Source organism: Gymnoscopelus microlampas, assembly GCF_963454915.1.
Source record: "Gymnoscopelus microlampas genome assembly, chromosome: 2".
Classification (NCBI taxonomy): domain Eukaryota; kingdom Metazoa; phylum Chordata; class Actinopteri; order Myctophiformes; family Myctophidae; genus Gymnoscopelus; species Gymnoscopelus microlampas.
This window is the reverse complement of record NC_139939.1, coordinates 3293460-3302625: the sequence shown is the minus strand read 5'-3', so window position 1 is coordinate 3302625 and position 9166 is coordinate 3293460. Positions and strand designations below refer to the sequence as shown.

General features: G+C 39.1%; 1 long non-coding RNA gene across 1 annotated transcript; it reads right to left on the bottom strand.

Annotated features, from left to right (window-relative positions):
• Positions 1–739: 739 nt before the first annotated feature.
• LOC311056335 lies at positions 740–9166 on the bottom strand. The gene is made up of 4 exons (XR_014601868.1): positions 9124–9166; positions 7604–7658; positions 2037–2096; positions 740–836 (listed from the first exon to the last, which is right to left on the bottom strand). It is a non-coding gene; the product is annotated as an uncharacterized lncRNA (long non-coding RNA).

Here is a 9166-nt window from a genome sequence, read left to right as displayed (position 1 = left end):
GGAGAGGAAATACCACATTATTGCACCTCAACTTCCCTTTTAGGCTGTGTTCATCTTCATCTCAGATGTAGCCTAACAGTTTACCAAAGCACAATAATTGCAGGATACATTTATTCTAAGTGCCATTTTTTTGCTGCCTAACAAACTGCTTAAGAGGCTTAATTTACCACAAACTACTACAGTGTATAAGAACACCCAAAGTGTAGCCTACTAACAAATCACTAAAATAAAGTGTGTTTAGGGGAAAGTTATGGGGATCAAATTTGTAACGTTAACTTGGAGTGTGGCCATCTAACACATAGGGAGGTTAACAGTTGTCAGGGTTAGCAAACTTAGCATTAGTCTTTTAGGAAAAAAATAAATTTAAATAATGTTAACCGACGCTTACATTACTAATGTATATTTGCAATTGTTAATACTTCACTATGTACATACATCAGGTCTGTTCTGACAGCTTTGATTTCAAGTCCCCCATTCCTTTGTAGATTAAGAGGAATGTATGCAACAATGGAAATACTTCCTGCAAAATTGGCAGTTTAGAGTCTGAAATTATGCTCAAAAGGTGATTTATTTAAATAGTTTATTAAACATATGTAAAAAAGTACAGTAAATGACAAAAGACAATGTAGAAAAAGAAAATACAGCCTTTTAAAAGTGCATTGCACCCCAGTGCAAGTCTCCCCCATTGCACCCCAGTCCAATATTCCACAAGAGACTGGGAGGTACGATGGTGGGTGAGGCTTTTGGCGTGAGGCCACCGTGAACAGGCTAGGTGACGCGCCTCATTGTACCATCAGGGACCGACACTTCCAGGGACAAAGGAACCAAGCAGCCATCTATGGACAAAACAACACAGGCCATTTATTTCAGCACATATACTTGTAACGGACATGGCTAATAATGATAGGCATAACAGTAATGCAATCAGGGTTGGTTGCCTCTGCTTTTGATGCACACATCCACCAACCAATTAACGGGATACACCGTGCACACCAGGTAGCAGTGATGTTTAATAGTCCGGCAGCCGCTGAGGTGGGAAATGTGGTCTATAGTTTGTTTTATTTATTGGTCAAAAATGTTGTCTATATAGCCTACATACATTCATGAAACCACCTGCTGACCAGCATTGGGCAATTATTTCTATATAGGGGGGTATATGTGACCATAACTATGTATTACAGAAATAGACTACGTTTCAATAATAAGTAAATAGAAAACAACATTTCTGGGTCCAACACATTTCCACTAATCCATAGGCATAGTGTATGATATTCAACTTTGTTTCTAAGAGTTGAGTAATTAGCATAATTAACCATTAATTGGCCAATTAAAGTCCAACAGGAACAGGAGGGGGGTATACTATTTTTTTAAAGGTGGTTTCAGGTCATTCAATGCCTTAATAACAAATTACTAACTGCTGACCTTTGAGCATTTTTCAGAATCAGGTAACTTTATTAGAATACATGGGAATGATAGCTGTGCTGTACCTCCAAAAATCCATCTTGCTGATATTTTAATACGTAGAATGATGTTATAGTGATGACAGAGGCTAGCACAAATGCATGTTCTGAATATTTGCAATCAACATGATGTACTCAAGTAAAGTCAGTTATCATCTGACTTTACTGACTAGGTTATCATCTATCAGGAGATAAAAGAGATTAACATCTGCCAAATGAGCTCCCAGATCAGGAACTGGTGCTGTGGGATTGATCACAAAGGAGTCCCACATCAACATGATGTGGAAATTCTGAAGGAGGATGCAGTTAACCCATTGAGACCGGGAAAGCATCCGACTGTCATTTTTAGATTCCTTTGGCTATTCGAAAATAGCAGATATACAAGCTCATAGCGCGGCTATGAACTTGTAGATCTGCTATTTTTTCTAAATAATCGTGAAAAAAGCCCAATGCTGACAGCTGTTCAGCAGGTGGTTTCATGGATGCATGTACGGTATATAGACAATATTTTGGACCAATGAAAAAAACAAAACACATTTACCACTTGCCGGACTATAATGGGATACACTCACTTACCAGTGTTTCACCGTTATGTTGACAGACAGCGATGGGTAATAGTAACTCAGAGGATGAGGCCTAAGGGAACAACATCACATCACGGTTATTATATTATATTTCACTTTCAAACATGTTTGGGGTCATTTTAATGTCTACTCAGGCTTTTGTGAGCACCCCAGACAGTTTTTAAGTGATTCGGTATTTAGATATTCATTTTATCAGACACGGCCTCACTTCAAAACTCCATTTTAACCATGATAGAATCATTAAAAACACCGCCCTAGGTTCTGGCGACACCGCCCTAGGTTCTGGCGACTGATATCGTCCTTCTAATACGTGAGGGGGCCATGTTTTTCTAAATACTTTTTTCCATTTAAAGAAATATAATTTTCCAAAAAACATTATTTGTAAGGAGAAGGCTTCCGCACACCCGGTTCCTCTCTAGTTGGTGCGTTGGTCACAGAAAGTATACTTCAAAAAAATCTTAATAAAAAGATAAGGCCCGCACACAGCTGCTTGCTTTGTTCAGAGTTTAATTTAAAAGAGCAACGTTTCGGTCCCTTCGGACCTTTCTCAAGCTGGGGTATAGACAGGTTGACAAACATTTTATACTTTCTGAGGCTATGACAGCCAATCAAAAGAGGTCAATGTGATCATTCATTCAGACACCTGAGTCCTAAAATAGTCATGTGACTTTTGTTAAAGTAACAGTGCCTTAGAAAATCCTATACATGTATTATTGAAAATAACTCATGACAATAATACACAGGAAAAAAGTCATACCAAAATCAAAAACATACCAAACAATAAAATAAAAAGGAAATCAACAATAGTAATCATATCATAAGGTCCTACTCCAAATAAGAGTGGAAAATAATAATAATAATAATAATAGGAAAACAACTACACAGAAACAGGCAACGAAGTTACAACATTACATTCAATAAGAATTCATCATTAAGCCCTTTCGGGTGAAGTGTTTGAAGTGTGAATATCCAGTATGCTTCTCTCTGTTTAAGTAGATGATCATGGTCACCACCTCTCCTTGGTAGGGGGACTTGTTCTATGCCAATGAAACGGAAAGTAGAGATGTCATGTTTACAATCGTTGAAATGGACAGCAACAGGATAATCTCTGTCATTCCTACGTATGGAACTTTTATGTTCACTCATTCTCTGTTTTAGCTGTCTTTTAGTTTTACCAACATATGCTAAACCACACGGGCATCTGATTAGATATACAACATGGGTTGACACACAAGTAATAATGCTGTTGATTTTGAACTTCTTGCCTGTATGAGGATGATTAAAAAATGTGGTCTTGTGCGTGTTGCCACACTGGGCACAATTGCCACAGGGATAGTTCCCCATAGGAAGAGGACACAAACGTGTCTGTCTTAAGACAACCTTAGGAGACTGGTAGTCTGAATGAACTAACCGGTCTCTCAGGTTTTTTCCCCGTTTAAAGGAGAATAAAGGAGGATACTTGAACAGTGATGCCAATTCTGTATCTGAGTTTAAAATATGCCAGTGTTTTTTAAAAATGGCTTTCAACTTGTATGAATGAGGGGAAAACGTAGTAACACATGTGACAGAAAATCTTTTCTCCTTCTTTTTTGTTTTCTTTAATAGCTCCGACCGGGGCTTCTGTAAAGCTAAGGAGTATGCTTTTTCAATGTATTCACTTGAATGTCCTCTTATAGCAAATTTTGCTTTCATCTCAGAAGATTTATGTATAAAAAACCAAAGAACATCCAAAAAACATTATAAAATATTAATGAAAGAAGTAACCCCCTAAAGGCAGGTACACACTGAAGGACCTTAAAGTGGTCGGGGAGTCATCTGATCGTTAAGCAGAACACATTGCAGGAGTTTATTTCTTGAAATCGGCTGTCATAATATCGTTGTGGTCTTCACAACACGATTGATCCCCGACAAGGGCTGACACACTGTAGGATAGTTCACTAGGATGCTATCTCCAGAGTCAGACCCAATACATACATTTGTGTTTATTCCAATTCATTTTAATCGACGTATCCCGTGATATGCCTCTCTCCCTCTCTCTCTCCCCCCTCTCTCGCTCTCTCTCTCGCTCGCTCGTCAAGAGCGCAGAAGCGATCAGTGGCAGAGTTGCCATGTTTGCTTATTATAAGCGACTTTGGGATCGTTTTTCTGTAAAGTTGCTTGAAAGTGTAGTTGCTTTTTTGGCCTTGTTTCCTAATGTTGTTTGAACCAGTTGTTCTCAAACATTTTCATGGCAAGGACCCCCAAATTAATAATAATAATTAATTGTCCACAGAGGCGCAGACCTCCCCCTTCTGAAAACATGTTGTGCCATAGACCCCCATTCAAGATCTGTGTGGATTTTGTAAATATTCCACATCCCCCCCCAAAATGTCTTCTTTAAAAATAGCCTATCTACAACGTGAGCTTGTAGATCGTCTATTTTCAAGTATCCAATGTATTTGTATATAGTCTTAAAGTGCTCATAGTCGCTTTTGTTGGGCTTGTTTTCACAAACCTGGTTGCTTATTTCTCTCGCAAAATCTGGCGACCGACACACACACACACACACACACACACACACACACACACACACACACACACACACACACGCTCGCTCTCTGTGTCTTTCTCTCTCTCTATCTCTGTGCAATAGTCTCAAATAAACAGCCCCGGCCCCCTTTGAGCACGCTCGCTCACTTTCATTCTGTTTTGTAATAATGTTTAACTTAATAAAGGACTGGACGGTAACTATGCGGGGGATGTGTTTGTTGTGGTCAGGTCCACAGACCTTCCGTAGCCACGGTGGCTGTAATGTGCTCTCATTGGCTGTAGCGTACAGCAAGTTGGTCGCAGATCCTTTCAGTCCTGTCTGGGACGCATCTGAATATCTAACAGTTTAGTTATCTGAAAACGGTCGGAAAGCCGTCGCAGAGCGGAGAATCGCGGCCACATCGTGTCGTGGAGCCTTTCACACACAGCGAGCATTATCTTGCCGATCAAACGCCGATCTGCGTCAGATCGGGAGGTTTTGTCGGCGAGCGCCAAAAAAGGTCGGCGACAGCAATATCGGACCAAATGTCCTGCAGTGTGTACCTGGCCTAACTCATTAGAATGACAAGGTCAGTCACCAGAACCAAGGATGGGTGTTTAATGAATCTAACATGGTTGAAATGGAGTTTGAAGTTATAATGGGTTTGTTTAGGAAGGGGGCGTGTCTGATAAAATGAACATCAAAATACTGAATAAAGCAACTTTAAAAAACGTTTTGGGGTGCTCAAAAAAACTTGAGCAAACATGTTTGAAAGTGAAATATCCCTTTAAGTAAAACTACAACGAGAACAGTTTAGTTAACTGAAAAAAAGAAGAAAAAAAAGGAGGCTTTAAAATAAAAAAAAGGTTGAAATGACCAGACCTGCCTACCGATGATGTCATTGGTAGGCAGGTTTCTCAACGGCCCTTTCTGCCCTCCTCTGAGACACAGACCTAATAGAAAGATGCTGCCATCTCTTATGTGATGGCAGCATTTCATTGGTGAGGACCAAATATATGAAGATAGTTCATAAAATCAAAACTTAAAGGGACTACACCATGAATTTAAAAAATAATAATAATATTGAATTTCATATTGTTTATGTCCCTCAAACGTTTTTCAAAAGGTTTGAGCCTAAATCAAGCCTCAGATATACTCATTCCAACCAACTTCTCTCTGGCTTATAAAGCACTTTCACCTGCAATACCACATTGTCCTGTTTGGGGCGCTATTGAGGCAGTTTGTATGCATGTTATCTCCTGGTTCTGTGTTGAAAACGTTTTTGTTTTTTTTTGGGGGGTTGGAACTGATAAACGGGAGGGATTTTACCCTGACGTGACGTCAGGGACCAAATCAGTTTGGCCTGTTTTGAGACCAATTTACAGAAAACCCCAGATTTGCTGTGAAAGCCTGAGTGTTCAAACTGGGGTATTTTTGGGGATAGAAGAGAGGTAGGGGAGACCAAAAACACACAAAAAAAGAAGAAAAAGTTAAAATTCATGGTGTAGTCCCTTTACAATCAATTAAGTGGTAAATTGATTGGTTGAGATTTGAACGCCAAAAACTCATTTAGAGCCCAGAGAGTGTGGTCTTTTAACTAATCACTTATGATGAACAATGCAGAAGCCCACATTAACCGCTAATGTCTTGGTGGAATATTTAGCTGAAACAGCTGATCTACAAGCGTCACAGTGTATATAGGGTTTAAGTTGTTAAGTTAAAACTGGAGTTCATTTGAAACACAAATTCACATTCAGTTCATGTGATTCATACTCAAAAAACAAACTTCCTCAGTCTGATACTATAAGAGATTAGATTTAGTCAACCTCAAATTAACTCATTGAGTGCCAATGATGCCTTTTGACGGCCGTTTCAGTGTGCCATTAGTGCCAATGAGGTCTTTTGACGTCACCTAAAAAACATTTTTTTTTGGGGTATTTTTTTTTTATCTCAAAGGAACTAGGAGAAAAAGATTTTCAAAAAGTTAATGCTCCATCCACTCCAATGTTAAAAAAGAAACGGAGAAAAAAAACAAATTTTTCCTACCATTGTAAACACTGTATTTCTCTGAGTGAGACATGCCACTTTCAAACATCAAAAAACAAATGTCAACGAGGTCACAATGACCTCGTTGACATTTGTGAATATATATTTCTTAAAGCAAACATTTGTAACTCTAATCTTTGCTTCTGGGGATTCTTCAAATGTCTTCTAAATCCTAGGTTTACATTTATTTTTTTTTAAACGTATTTGGCCACGGAACCCCATCTCAAAATATTTTGTTCCAGTGACCCCCCAGAAGTAAAGCATTGAGGTTAAAAATGTTCGCTTTAAAATAATATATATTCAAAGTTGTGCACACATTTTCATGATTTTTCAAAAATAGCTGATCTACAAGCTCAAAGCGCGGCACTTAGTGCCGCACTATGAGCTTGTACATCTGCTATTTTTGAACCAAAGTACAAAATAATGGTTAAAGTGGTTACACAGAGGCATTCCTGGTTAAATTAGTTTCATCAATGTTCTGTAGGTTGGCTCGCATATTAGGAAGACGGGATGAACGAGAACCTTGTTGGAAAACTCAATGAAAAACAGACAGATAAATGAATAGGCTCTATGCACAGCAGCCATATTGGGAATGAATTGGGCCCCTTCTTTACTTCCTTCACAGGTGTTACCAATGATACTAATTAAGGCTCTGTTCCATTTAGTGTGGCATAGTGGTTGTCTTATTTTCAAGGACGCCCAATGTCTGCCATAACTCTGAGAGTGTACAAATGGAACCAAATGGACCCGTAAAGGGTCCATTTGGTTCCATTTGTACACTTTCAGAGTTACACACCCACCATAAGGGGCCATTTGGGAACCAAAATGGAGTGTTTCTAGTGAGCCAACATGCACGATATCAGCACCCTGACCAGAATGGAACAGAGCCTTCATTAGTATCATTGGTAACACCTGTGAAGGAAGTAAGACGAGACCCAATTTCTTTCCAAAATGGCTGTTGTGCATAGAAGCCTATTAATGGTGTGACAAGCTGAGGGACTTACAGGAGCCACTGGGGCGAGGCATTCGCAGCGTTGGCCTGTGCTGTTCCGCCGGCGGCTACAAAAGGAAAATAAATACAGTTACAGCATCATCAATCAATGGGTTGTACAAATATTTATCAATTTAAAAACATGTTATAAAAATAAAATAGCTAGACAATATGAAGACGACAAATAGGAAAGGATTTGACTTTGGTGTCATCTCTTTTTTGTTTTCTATACATTAGGGATGTCCGATATTATCGGCCTCCCGATATTATTGGCCGATATTAGCATAAAAATTGATATCGGGAAAATATCGGTATCGGTTTTTGAATTTTTTTTTTTTTTTTTTTGCTTTATAAATAAGTTACAGGAGTTCTTACTGTATGGTGTGTGTGATATGAAATTTGAGCTTACTTGATTTGCATTTTAGTGCAAGTACTGGTTGTATGCGCCGGTCATTAAGTATATATTTTTTAAACTGAATAGGGGGCAGGTATTAATAAGAATGTATTCTTCTTCCTGCTCCTTTTTGCTCCTGGGTGTATTAGGTTAAATGAAATATTATCCCCTGATATGAATTGTATGTACTGTAATACACAACCATGTGCGAAACTAAATCTTAGATTTTTTTGAGCGGTGTAGCCGCTCCTATAAGTGGGGTTGGGACACCTCATTAGTACAGCCTTCGCTGTACTGTGATTGGCTCATAATAGCACACCCCTCTACATTAGTACACCCCTAGCTGTACTGTGATTGGCTGACTCTATTCAGCACTGTGATTTGCTAGCGAGACACATGATGAAATGAATAACCTAATAACCTAAATAGGACTATGCACTTAAAGTGAGCTTCCATCACTGTGATGACAACACCGATCACTTCACGCTGGCTGTGATTTTTTTTTTTTTATTATATATATATATATATATATATATATATATATATATATATATATATAAATTTTTTTAACTGAAATCTTTGCATCTGGGCGGTCCCTGGAACAAAATATTTTGAGGGTCCGCAGCCAAATACATATCTAAAAATCACACCCTGTGTGAAGTGAGTGGTGCCTTTGAAGAGCCCCGTATTGACCCCCGTATTGATGTTGTCATCAATGTTTGCGGACAGACATACATACATACATACATACACACGGACAAAGCCAGATATAGGAGTGGTTGCCTTCGGCACCACTCAAAAATGTTATCTCTAAATCCTAACAGTGTGTTGCTATATCAGTGGTGCTTCAACTTTTCCATGTCAAGGTCCTCCTCACAAAATCATATGTATTTGGCCGCGGACCCCCAGCAATTGGAGTTAATCAATTGATGCACTGCCAGCTTGTAGATCTGCCATTTTTGAATAGTCAAAATATAAATGTATAGTTGTTGAGATGATTGTATAAATAAGTTGAGATGATTGTGACGCTATATATATTAACTAATTTGGCTGGGGACCCCCTGGTACCCTCCCAAGGACCCCAGGGGGTCCCCGGACTCCACATCACGACGCAGCCAAGAATCGCTACATTTTCCCACCTCCACATCCAGTCCAGCGTTGGTGGGTTCGCAGCCCTGTGTG